The sequence below is a fragment of the Schistocerca americana genome, chromosome 2 (assembly GCF_021461395.2).
Source record: "Schistocerca americana isolate TAMUIC-IGC-003095 chromosome 2, iqSchAmer2.1, whole genome shotgun sequence".
Classification (NCBI taxonomy): Eukaryota; Metazoa; Arthropoda; class Insecta; order Orthoptera; family Acrididae; genus Schistocerca; species Schistocerca americana.
This window is the reverse complement of record NC_060120.1, coordinates 635,543,823-635,556,072: the sequence shown is the minus strand read 5'-3', so window position 1 is coordinate 635,556,072 and position 12,250 is coordinate 635,543,823. Positions and strand designations below refer to the sequence as shown.

The 12,250-nt window shown below is 46.3% G+C and overlaps 1 protein-coding gene across 3 annotated transcripts in view; it reads left to right on the top strand.

The window, feature by feature from the left end:
- Window positions 1-12,250, top strand: part of LOC124595334 (plasmanylethanolamine desaturase) — a 72,487-nt gene that overhangs the window by 56,887 nt on the left and 3,350 nt on the right. The window lies entirely within an intron of this gene.

Here is a 12,250-nt window from a genome sequence, read left to right as displayed (position 1 = left end):
TCTATTCAAGAATAATAAATAATCCTTGTTATCCTTTTAAAAATAGATACTAAGAATTGTAGAAACAGTCAGCTGTCATACTAAGGCCCTCGTCAGACGTAAAAAAACTATCACACAATCACAACTCACACACATGACCACTGTTGCCTCTGGACGCTAAAAGCTGACTGCAAGTGCAACTGAGGTAAGCAGCAATCTTTGCTGAGCTGGGTAGTGGGGGAATAGAAGAGGTGTGGGGTTGTGAAGGAGAGGGATAGCAGGTTGGGTGTGGGAAGATGATAGTGTTGCCTCTGGGAGTGTGCAGGGATGTGGTGGGAATAGGATAGGGCTGTTAGGTGCAGTGTTGGGGGAGGCTGCACTGGGAAGGGGAGGAGGGGAGAGGCAAAGAGATGTAGTGAAGGGAAAAAGACTATGTAAGTGTGTTGATGGGATAGAAAGCATATGTAGTACTGGTGTTGGAAAGGGAAGGGGATAGGCAGGTGGAGGACAGGGACTAGCAAAGGGGTTGTGGGTGGGGAAGGTTGGAGGGGAGGGGGGATGTTAGGGCAACAAGGGAATGCTGCAGGCAGAGTTCCTACCTGTGGAGTTCAGAAAAGCTGATGTTGGTGGGAAGAATCCAATTGGCAAAGGCTGTGAAGCTGTTGTTAAAGTGAAGCATATCACGTTTGGCAGTATGTTTAGCAACTGGGTGGTCCAGCTCTCTCTTTGCCAGTTAGCCAGTCAGTAGCCATCCTGCGGACAGACAACTTGTTATTTGTCATGAATATGTATAATGCAGCACAGTGGTTGTAGCTAATTTGTCGGAGAAGATGGCTGCTTCTACAGCTGCCTCTGCCTTTGACGAGGTATGAAATTCGTGAGACAGAACTAGAGTATATGGTAGTGTGAGGATGTGTGGGACAGATCTTGCATCTAGGTCTACGAACAATGATATTGCTTAGGCTCAGTGGGTGGGACTATCACTGTGGGAGGGATGAGGTAGATAGTGGGAGCCCATTTTTCATTTCAGGGCTCTATGGGAGATGGTTGAAACTCTGGCAGAGATTGTGATTCAGTTGCTCCAGTCCTCGGTTGTACTTGCTAATGATATGGGTGCACCTTTGAAGCTGGATAGTGACCCAGTCCTGTGTACTGTTACTGCATCGTTGCCTTGCTCATGTGATGCTCCCAGATGTGCTGACCATCAAATTATTCATCGTTGGCTGCAAGCCTCCTATTGCCACTACCCACCTCAGCAAAGATTACTGCTTACCTCAGAGCCTGGAGATGACAGTAGCCATGTGTATTAGTTGTGGTTGTGTGAATGTGTGATGGACTTACTCAGTCAGCTGAATATTTCTAGCATTCATTTTGATTGTGCACACAGTGCCTCCTTTGTGGTGAGTAGCTCTTCACCCTTTCCCTATTACTGTTGTTTTTGTTCCATCGTGGAGTTTGCCATATTATGCTTACATTTAGTCACATCTGAACTGTGGAATTGCATGCTGGGGAAACACTCAAGCAGCACTCAGAACATTGAAAATTCAGGAGGAGGCCATTAAAATAATAGCAGCAAGTGAAGTAAGGGAACTGTGCAAACCTGGCTTCATAACACTTAACATACTTCCATTACCATGCACATACTTAAAAGAAACCATTTTATTTTTCAAAACAAACATGATAGACAGTAACAAAAGTTTGCAGATGAAATGGTATGTCCATGACCATAACACCAGAATCAGCAAAAACTATTATACAACCTATACAAACACCAGAATTTGTCAGAGGGGTGCATTCTAGATGGTACTGAAACTTTTCAGTAAACTCTGTGTAAAAATGAAAGCTATTGAGGATATAGTCCTTTAAACAAACCTTCTGATCATATTTACATTTTGACATTTTTATGTAATTAGTGATTGCATAGATACGTAAATTACTGTGTACAATGTCACACATTTATTTGCTTTACATATTGACTTCTAAAGTTATCATAGATACATTTTTCGTTGTGCAGTGGAGCATCCACTGCTAATGAAATTTCCTGGCAATTGAAATTGCTTGCTGTACCAGGACTTTTACCAGGGACCTCTCCCTATTGTAGGAAAGTGCTCTACCAACTGAGTTACCCAAGCAAGAGCCACAATCTGTCGTCACAGCTTTACTTCAGCCAGTACTACATCTCCTACCTTTCAACCATCACAGAACTTGCCATGTGAAACTTGTAGGACTAGCCCTCCAGGAAGAAAGGGTACTGCAGAGACATGGCTTAGCAACAGACTGGGGGGAAGTTTCAGAATTAATTTTTCACTGAACTTATGACTTTGCCTTTTGTGAGCAATTGCTCTACCAAACAAGCAACCCAAATATGACTCACAATCCATCCTCAAAGCTTTACTTTTGCTGGCACCTTGTCTTCTAGCTCCAAGCACTTGCCAGTAAAAGACAAAGGTCCCAGTTTTGAGTCTAAGTACGCCACACAGTTTTAATCTGCCAGGAAGTTTCGTATTGGCACACACTCTGCTGATGAGAGAAAATTCATTCTGCAAAAATATCCCACGTGGTGTGGTTAAGCCATGTCTCTTCAGTATTATTTCTTCCAACAGTGCTAGTCCTTTAAGTTTCACAGGAGAACTTCCGTGCAGTGTGGAAGGTAGGAGATGAGGTACCAGCTGAAGTAAAGCTTAGATTAGATTAGTTTTCATTCCATAGACCCGTGCTGAGGAGATCCTCATGGATGTGGAACATGTCAATTTTTTTTTTTTTTTTTTTTTTTTTTTTTTTTTTTTTTTTTTTTTTTTTTTTTTTTAGGATTGGTTGTGTGTCACACCTTGGTAGCAAAGTTGGTAGAGCACATGCCAGTGAATGAGTAAGGTCCCTGGTTAGAGTGTCAGTCCAGCACACACTTTTATCATCATCATACATTTAGTTCATGTAGTCTACATTATATATTATTCTCTTTGTGCATAAAAAATAGTGCACTTGACTTGACTGATATCTGTAGTGTAACATGTTATCAGAGATAAAAAAGCCAATAAATAAATATATGTAACATAATCTATTAAGGTATTAGTAAGTATTGTTTGTATTTCTATGTGTTAATATAGCTAATGGTTTCTGTTATTTTCTGTTTCATAGCCACTGTCATTTTTACCACAATGTATGTGCAGCATTTTTGTGTTATTTTCTTGTATTAACTCTTTAAAGTAAAGTGGACTTCTTCTGTTTGCTGTTCAAAGTCCACTGTCTTTATGTAAAATTATTTACTATTTGATTAACATTCTGTTATAAGTCCCATATCTTTGTGGAAGGAGAATATGTTGTCTGGGCTGCAATAAATTAATGCCTTTAAATATCCTTGTATGTTTAGCTTTAAAGTTTCTATAGCTAAATTAAAGCTATGATCAAGTTAAAGATTGATTTGATGATGACAGTGCTTTACAAGGCTTGATCGTATCTGAGACAGTATGCCACTGCCTTCCTCTAACCTTGCAAGTGATTTATCCAGTCAGCTATAGAGGATCTACAGTGTAAATAGAAAGCATAGTGCAACTTGGCATTTTCCATGTATACAAGTCATTGTGAGAGATCAAAGATATGATAAATGACAGGAAGAAATCCTTGGAACGTAGAATTTGTAATCTGACACATGGGTAGCAAGTCTGTAGCTGCTAGAAAATTACATGTTGCTTATTCGTGTAATTCGTTAACTGTCTTAGCCAGAAGACAGTTCTTAAAGTCCCCCCAGGGGATCCACAACTCTTTTGTGGATACGTGTGTAGCGAGCACGGGACCCCGAACTAATGTGGCCTTCCTTCCTTTCCGGGCTGCATACCTTCCCTTTCCGTATCCTTCCCCATCCCCCATCTTCCCCCCCCCCCCCCCCCCCCTCACCTCTGGCTCTTTCCTTCCCTTTCTCCCCCTCTGGGGAGTATGGTTTGTGCCTACGTCCGGAGACGGACGCTTGTAAATGTACCGCCCTCTTCGCCTTCCTTGCTTGTATGTCTTCATCTTTCTTCGTCCTTCTCTTTTCCTTACCTCTTCTCCTTACCTCTTCTCTTTACCCTTGTCTCCGCTGCGGCGTTTGAGACCTCTCTTCTTTCCTTTCCCTGTCTCTTTCTTCCTCCCTGTGCGTGTCTGAAGGCCGACCCACGCACTTCCATGCGTAGCCGGTGACGGGGTAACGCGTAATTCCCCGCCCCGGGTAGACAGGTAGGACACGTACGTACCCCCTGGTAACGGCCAGGCCCAGGGAGGGGTGATTACCCGAGCTGATACCTTCCGCAAGTGCCGATTGGTCCCTCCGTCCGTTTGTCGGGAGGTGTGACCTGAGGTGTGAACAATCACCTAAGGCGGGTGTGCCCTCGGTGAGGGCCCCCACAAGGGAGGAGCGCGCCATCGGAGACGCCGGTAATCATGGGGGATTCTTCCGCAATGGTTTCCTCACCTTCCACTATGTCTGCTCACAAACGTAAGTTCACTGAGTCTCAGCCACAGACGGTTCTTCCATCGATGCCACAGTTCCTCGTTGTTTCTCGGTCTGACGAAGGTCACGACTTTTCCACGGTCAACCCTTTCATTATTCAGAAAGGTGTCGACGCAATTGCGGGTCCTGTAAAGTCTTGTTCCAGATTACGGAATGGCACCCTGTTGTTGGAAACACACAGTGCCCTCCAGGCTCAAAAATTGCTGCGTACTTCTCTGCTCCACACCTTCCCTGTCCGGGTGGAACCGCACCGTACCTTAAATTCCTCGCGTGGAGTCGTTTATACACGCTCCCTCGATGGATTGTCTGACGAAGAAATTCAGCACTACCTGTCTGACCAGGGCATCACAGCTGTTCATCGGGTTATGAAAAGGGTTGACTCGAACATCATTCCAACCCGCACTGTCTTCTTGACATTTGACAAAGTTCAACTCCCATCAAAAATCAAAGCAGGCTATGAGATAATTTCCGATCGCCCTTATGTCCCAAACCCTACGCGTTGCTATCGATGTCAGCGGTTCAATCACACCAGCCAGTCCTGTTCCAATCCGGCCAAATGTGTTACGTGTGGCAAGGGTGCCCATGAGGGTGCTTGTCCACCTCCATCCCCTCGCTGCATCAACTGTATGGGTGACCACGCTGCTTCCTCTCGAGATTGCCCCGTTTTTAAGGACGAAAAACTCATCCAGGAAATAAGAGTGAAGGAAAAGGTGTCGACCTTTGCTGCTCGAAAGTTACTCGCCAGTCGACAGCCCACTGTGCCTCAGAAAGGAAAATACAGCTCTGTCCTTGCTTCTCCTCGGCCAACAAAGGAGGCGGCCACGCAGACTTGCGACCTCACCTTTAGTACCACGGTCGTCAGATCGGCCAGCGCAAAGATCCCCCGTTCAACTTCACCACTTTCGCCCGCCCACTCTATGGCTCACCCTTCGTCGGGTTCTGCTAAATCTCGAGCCCAAAAGTCAGACGCCAAGTCTTCGAAAAAAGAGCATTCTCGTGAAGAGTTTTTACGTACCGCAACTTCACAACCATCGGTTCCTCCTTCATCTAAACAACATACTTCCAAGAAGGCTACGAAGAAACACAGTTCCTCTCCTTCTCCGCCAAGGCGTGTCCCATCTACAGCACAACCTGGCGGAAATCGCCCTCGGCCGTCTTCTGTGTCGCCGGGGCGCACTGCTGGTGGCCGGTCAACTGGCCGATCGTTGGTGGCTGGAGCTGCTCCTGACCAACCTATGGATCAGGATCTTCTACCTTCGACTGAATGCCATTCCATGCTGTCGGTCGCAAGCTCTGAGCAGTCGTTGAGTTGACAGCACCCTTGGTCACGTTCCTCCATTTTCTGTTCACCCTGTGTCCATTATCCACTGGAATATCCGCGGCATTCGAGCCAATCGGGATGAATTGTCGATCCTCTTACGATCCTACTCGCCGGTCATCTTCTGCCTTCAGGAAACAAAGCTGCGTCCCCATGACTGCTTTGTTCTCCCTCATTTTCAGTCCGTCCGATATGACCTCCACTCTGTTGAAGGCACTCCAGCCCATGGAGGACTCATGATTCTGCTCCACGATACTCTCCATTATCACCAAATCCCCTTAAACAGTTCCTTCCAAGCTGTCGCCGTCCGTCTTTCCCTTTCTGGATACACGTTCTCTCTTTGTACGGTGTACATTCCATCGTCTACACCAATGGCACGAGCTGATCTCCTTCATCTTCTTGATCAGCTTCCACCCCCCTATTTGCTGGTTGGGGACTTCAATGCCCACCACCCGCTTTGGGGATCTCCACATCCTTGTCCACGTGGCTCACTATTGCTAGACGTCTTCCACCAAGCGGATCTAGTCTGCCTCAACACTGGGGTCCCCACATTTTTGTCTGCCTCCACGACAAATTTATCTCATTTGGACCTTGCGGTCGATACTGTTCCGCTAGCTCGGCGCTTCGAATGGTTCGCCCTTGATGATGCACACTCGAGTGACCACTTTCCATGTGTTCTTAGACTGCAGCCTCAACTGCCATATATGCGCTCGCGACGCTGGAAGTTTGCCCAAGCCGATTGGACACTTTTTTCGTCTCTAGCGACATTCGATGACCGTCGCTTTCCCAGCGTCGACGATGAGGTCACACATATTACCGACGTTATTCTCACAGCTGCGGAACGTTCAATACCACGCACCTCTGAATTGCCCCGGCGCCCCCCAGTTCCTTGGTGGAACGAGGCATGCCGTGACGCAATACGTGAGCGGCGACGTGCTCTTCGCATTTTCCGTCACCATCCAACTTTGGCAAACTGTATCCGATATAAGCAGCTCCGTGCGCGATGCCGTCGCGTCATCCGCGATAGCAAGAAGGCAAGCTGGAAATTCTTTATTAGCTCATTTAACACCTTCACTCCCTCCTCGGAAGTTTGGAGTCGGCTTCGACGGTTCTCAGGCGCGCCTAGTTTCTCCCCGGTCTCTGGGCTCACTGTCGCGCATGATACCTTAGTGGACCCCGTCGCAATTTCTAACTCATTGGGTCAGCACTTTGCTGAGATTTCGAGCTCTTCAAATTACCCGCCAGCGTTTCTCCTGAAGAAACGTGCAGCGGAAGTGCAACATCTTGCTTTCTCCTCTCAAAATCACGAAAGCTACAATACTGTTTTCTCCATGCGGGAACTCCAACATGCCCGCTCTTCTTCTTGCTCCTCCGCCCCAGGACCGGATGGTATCCATGTCCAAATGTTGCTGCATTTATCAACCCATAGCCTGCGTTACCTCCTTCGCCTTTACAATCGAATTTGGACCGACAGTACCTTTCCCAGGCGCTGGCGGGAAGCTATTGTCGTTCCCGTTCCGAAACCTGGAAAGGACAAACATCTCCCCTCTAGCTATCGCCCCATTTCTCTCACGAGTAGTGTCTGTAAGGTTTTGGAGCGTATGGTGAATTACCGTTTAGCTTGGTGGCTGGAATCCCGCAGTCTTCTAACACCAGCCCAATGCGGATTCCGAAAGCATCGTTCTGCCGTTGACCATCTTGTTGCTCTCTCCACTTATATCATGAACAATTTTCTCCGGAAACGCCAAACGGTAGCAATATTTTTTGATCTGGAGAGAGCATACGATACCTGTTGGAGGACAGGCATCCTCCGCACACTGTTCTCTTGGGGCTTTCGAGGCCGGCTGCCCCTTTTTCTTCGCGAATTTATGGCAGAGCGCACATTTAGGGTGCGGGTGAACACTACTCTCTCCCGTACTTTCTCCCAAGAAAATGGGGTACCCCAGGGCTCCGTGCTGAGTGTTGTACTGTTTGCCATCGCCATTAATCCAATTATGGATTGTCTCCTTCCTGATGTCTCGGGCTCCCTCTTTGTGGATGATTTTGCGATCTACTACAGCTCTCAACGGACCAGCCTGCTTGAAAGACGTCTTCAAGGATGTCTCGATCGCCTCCACTCGTGGAGCATCGAAACCGGCTTCCGTTTCTCACCCAGTAAGACCGTTTGTGTTAATTTTTGGCGACGTAAGGAGTTTCTTCCACCCTCCTTACATCTGGGTCCTGTCAACCTTCCGTTTTCCGACGTCGCTAAATTCTTGGGTCTTATGTTTGACAGAAAACTGTGCTGGTCCTCCCACGTTTCCTATCTTTCGGCTCGCTGTCTGCGTTCCCTTAACACCCTCCGTGTCCTGAATGGTACCTCCTGGGGAGCGGACCGAGTGGTCCTTCTCCGCCTCTATCGCGCCTTAGTGCGCTCGAAATTGGATTATGGAAGCATAGTCTACTCTGCTCGGCCGTCTATTCTTCGGCGTCTCGACTCTATCCACCACCGTAGATTACGTTTAGTGTCTGGAGCTTTTTACACCAGCCCTGTGGAAAGCCTTTATGCTGAGACTGCTGAACCTCTGCTGTCCAATCGGCGGGCAGTCCTTCTGAGTCGTTATGCTAGCCATCTGTCTTCCATGCCTGCTAATCCAGCCCATGACCTTTTTTTCGACACCTCCTTTGATGTCAGGTATGCAGGCCGCTCCTCCTCCCTACTACCCCCGGGAGTCCGCTTCCGTCAACTGCTCCGCTTCCTAAAACCTTCTTGACAACTTGGGGTACAGCACCGCCTTGGCTCCGTCCCCGGATCGACTTGCTCAGAGACCTATGTCAATTTCCCAAGGATGGTACCCCTACACTTGTCTACCGTCGGGCATTTGCTGCTCTATGTGCACAAATGACGTAAGCCACATTTATTTACACTGACGGCTCGAAAACATCGTTAGGTGTAGGGAGTGCCTATATTGTTGGCGACACCCCAAATCACTTTCGGCTTCCCGACCAGTGTTCGGTTTATACTGCGGAGCTTTACGCTGTTCTCCAGGCTGTCCACTACATCCGCCGCCATCAGCGGATACAGTACGTAATCTGCTCAGATTCTCTCAGCTCTCTCCTAAGTCTCCAAGCTCTTTACCCTGTGCACCCTCTGGTCCACCGGATTCAGGACTGTCTGCGCTTGCTCCACCTGGGGGGCGTCTCAGTGGCGTTCCTCTGGCTCCCGGGACACGCTGGTATCTGTGGGAATGAGGCGGCCGATATAGCGGCCAAGGCTGCAGTCTCTCTTCCTCGGCCAGCTATTCAGTCTCTTCCGTTTACCGATCTACGGAGCGGTTTATGTCGCCAAGTTGCTCATTTATGGCATTCGCATTGGTCAACACTTCCCCATAATAAATTGCGGGAAGTGAAAGCCCTTCCTTGCGCTTGGACCTCTTCCTCCCGAACGCGTCGTCGGGAGGAGGTAATTTTAGCTAGACTCCGGATAGGGCACTGTCTTTTTAGCCATCGACATCTTTTAAGCGGTGATCCTCCCCCACTCTGTCCCCACTGCCCTCAGCTGTGGACGGTCAGAAACCTTTTAATTGAATGCCCCTATTTTAATCCGTTACGCTCCCGTCTACAGCTATCGCCTGATCTATCGTTGATTTTAGCAGATGACACGCGCTCAGCTGACCGCGTTCTACAGTTTATTAGTGACAGTGAAATGACGTCAGTCATTTGATTTTTTTTTTGGGGGGACAACCAACCCCTTTCTATAGTGGATTTTTAAGCATTCCTTCTGCCTTTCGTTTCTCAAATTTTATGACTTTGTTCCCCTTGCTGCTGATTTTAAATTTCGTTTTTTCCTGTTTCCTACGTCACGGGCTGGGCGCTAATGACCATAGAAGTTTTGCGCCCTAAAAGTTCTTAAAGTGAAATTCAGCATTAAATAATAATTACCTGTGTGGTGCTAATAGCCAGAGGTCCCTACATTATACATAGCATACCTTTTAACTTTTGTCCTGTAAAATTTACCTTCCATAACTAGTGCTTGTACCCTCCCCTCCCCTCCCATCTGCCCCCCCCCCCCCCCACACACACACACGCCCCCCCTACCCCCAAGGCTACACCCAGAAACTTATTTCGTTTTCTGTTTATTACTGTCACAAATTTGGATTTCCATTCGTTTGTTAACTGCATATTTCTAGTACAAAGCATGATGAGCTAGGATTTTTCAACAATTTCTCCCTCCCTTTATTGCCATTCCAGACTTATTTAGTTCTCACGTAAGCACCGTTTGTTTCATTGTTTATTCATCCCACATTTAGAATAGTTTTGTCTGTGTAATTTTCACCACAAGCACATGGGTATTACTCAGCTTAGCCGTGGGTCCGTAGAGGGTGGTATATGTGACGTACAGTATGACTGGTCAGCATTTCCACCCGGAATTTGCGAGTGTGAGTTGGACCTTCCTTGATCCGCCTTGGTGGGCCGTGTTGTCAGATTTCCTCCTACCTGTGCGCGGTGCAGCTCTCGTAAATGTCATCCCATGCAGATTCTTCATTGGCGCATTGGATGTGTCTGTTGGTGGAAGCTAATTATCTGAAATTGCTGTCGGTCAACTTTGGGGTATCTATTTACTTGAAATTAACATTCAGAATGCCATAATATCACTTTTATTCCTATTAGATCAATAATGAAACACTCATGTCACAAACTACTCGTAACCGAGAGCATGGCTACCATCGAATAAGGTAGGAAGAGCTCTTAATGCCAACTACCGACATTGGCGCGCAGTCTGTATCTCTTACTAGTTTCGTCATAGTTCGTGGATTTCCGATCACATTCGTACTTACTAAGATATGCATTTTTTAATGAATGGGTGTGAATTTTAACAAGGCAAAATTATGATAAATAGTTTTAAACATCCAGAGGCCCCTCCTAGTATCTGATAACATAGTCGTTTTCCCTGGGTCGCACCATATGTTTGATCTTTGGTAAAAATCACAATATCAATTTCAGTCATTACCTGTATTATGTGTGATCTATTTTTTTTCCAAGTAAGGGACAATTACAGCCAGCCTCTTTAGATTTCTCATTATTAGAGCTCTCCTCCATCTATTTTAGTTCCTAAAAGCTTCATTAGTTGACATCTTACTAAAATTGCTTTTTCTGACCGCATGATTCAGGAAAACCAGTTTGAACTCCACAAGCTAGCCTTTACTGTGTATATAGATTTGTTAACACAGTTTTGTTTTATGCTGGATTGTGAAAACTTTTTTCACAAGTCTGTGTTTAGGCTTACAGTGCACCACAGGATGACATAGTGACCCTTCTCATTTCCCTTTAGGGGGAGTGTTTTATCTTCCAGTGCAAAAGTGAACTGTCTTTACAGATGTTAAATAATGACAACCTAGAGTCTGAATTTGAGCACGTAAATCAGATGTTCAGAAAACAGTATTATGAAAAGGCTATATTGCTAGTCACCATATAGTGGAAATGATAAGTCACAGATGCACAACAAAAAATACTATGAAAAACTTAAGTTTTCAACCAAAAGGATGCCAGACACTGTGGTCACTTGTGCGTTTGCACGTCGTCTGTTTATTTGTTGAAGGTCTTTTTGGCCGAGAACTTGTGTGTTCGGCAGCTTTCTTGTTGTACCTATCTGTGACTCGGCATCCCACTATATGGTGAATATACCGAGCGAGGTGGCGCAGTGGTTAGCACACTGGACTCGCATTCGGGAGGATGACGGTTCAATCCCGCGTCCGGCCATCCTGATTTAGGTTTTCCGTGATTTCCCTAAATCGCTCCAGGCAAATGCTGGGATGGTTCCTCTGAAAGGGCATGGCAGACTTCCTTCCCTGATCTGACGAGATCGATGGCCTCGCAGTTTGGTCTCTTCCCACAAACAACCAACCTACATGGTGAATAGCAATCTATCCTTTTCTTAATGTTGTCATTATTCCATCCTACATTTCCCATTATTTGATATGATACTTCCAGAAGAATAAGTTTGAACAAAATTGGAACTCATTTAGATGCTGGTACTAAAATTGAAGGGTATAGTCAGATGGAATGGAACATACAAGATTCCTTCTGTACATCTTGCACACGGTGTTGCTACGTTCATCAAAGCAGGCCGCATACTACAAACGTGTGTCTTGAAACTGGGATTATAACTGCCACCAGAGATTAAATATGTCATGACCCCTGAAAGACTACTTTGGTCTCAGACCAGCAGAAGAGGGTAACTGCACAAAGGAACTGTTGACCAGACAGTCCTAACTGTGGTTGAATGCTGTGATGATTGCATATGGAACATAAAATATAGAGAAATATGTAAATCTGCAGTAGTAGAGACCAGCTTGAGAAAATCGAAATGAAATTGTGACCCATTATGGAAGAATGTAGTAAACGTGGAGAGGTAAGCTAGACTGCATGAAAACAGTTGTAACAGATATGGGAATAGGGGATCAGCATGCAGTTCCCATGCCTCCTTTGTC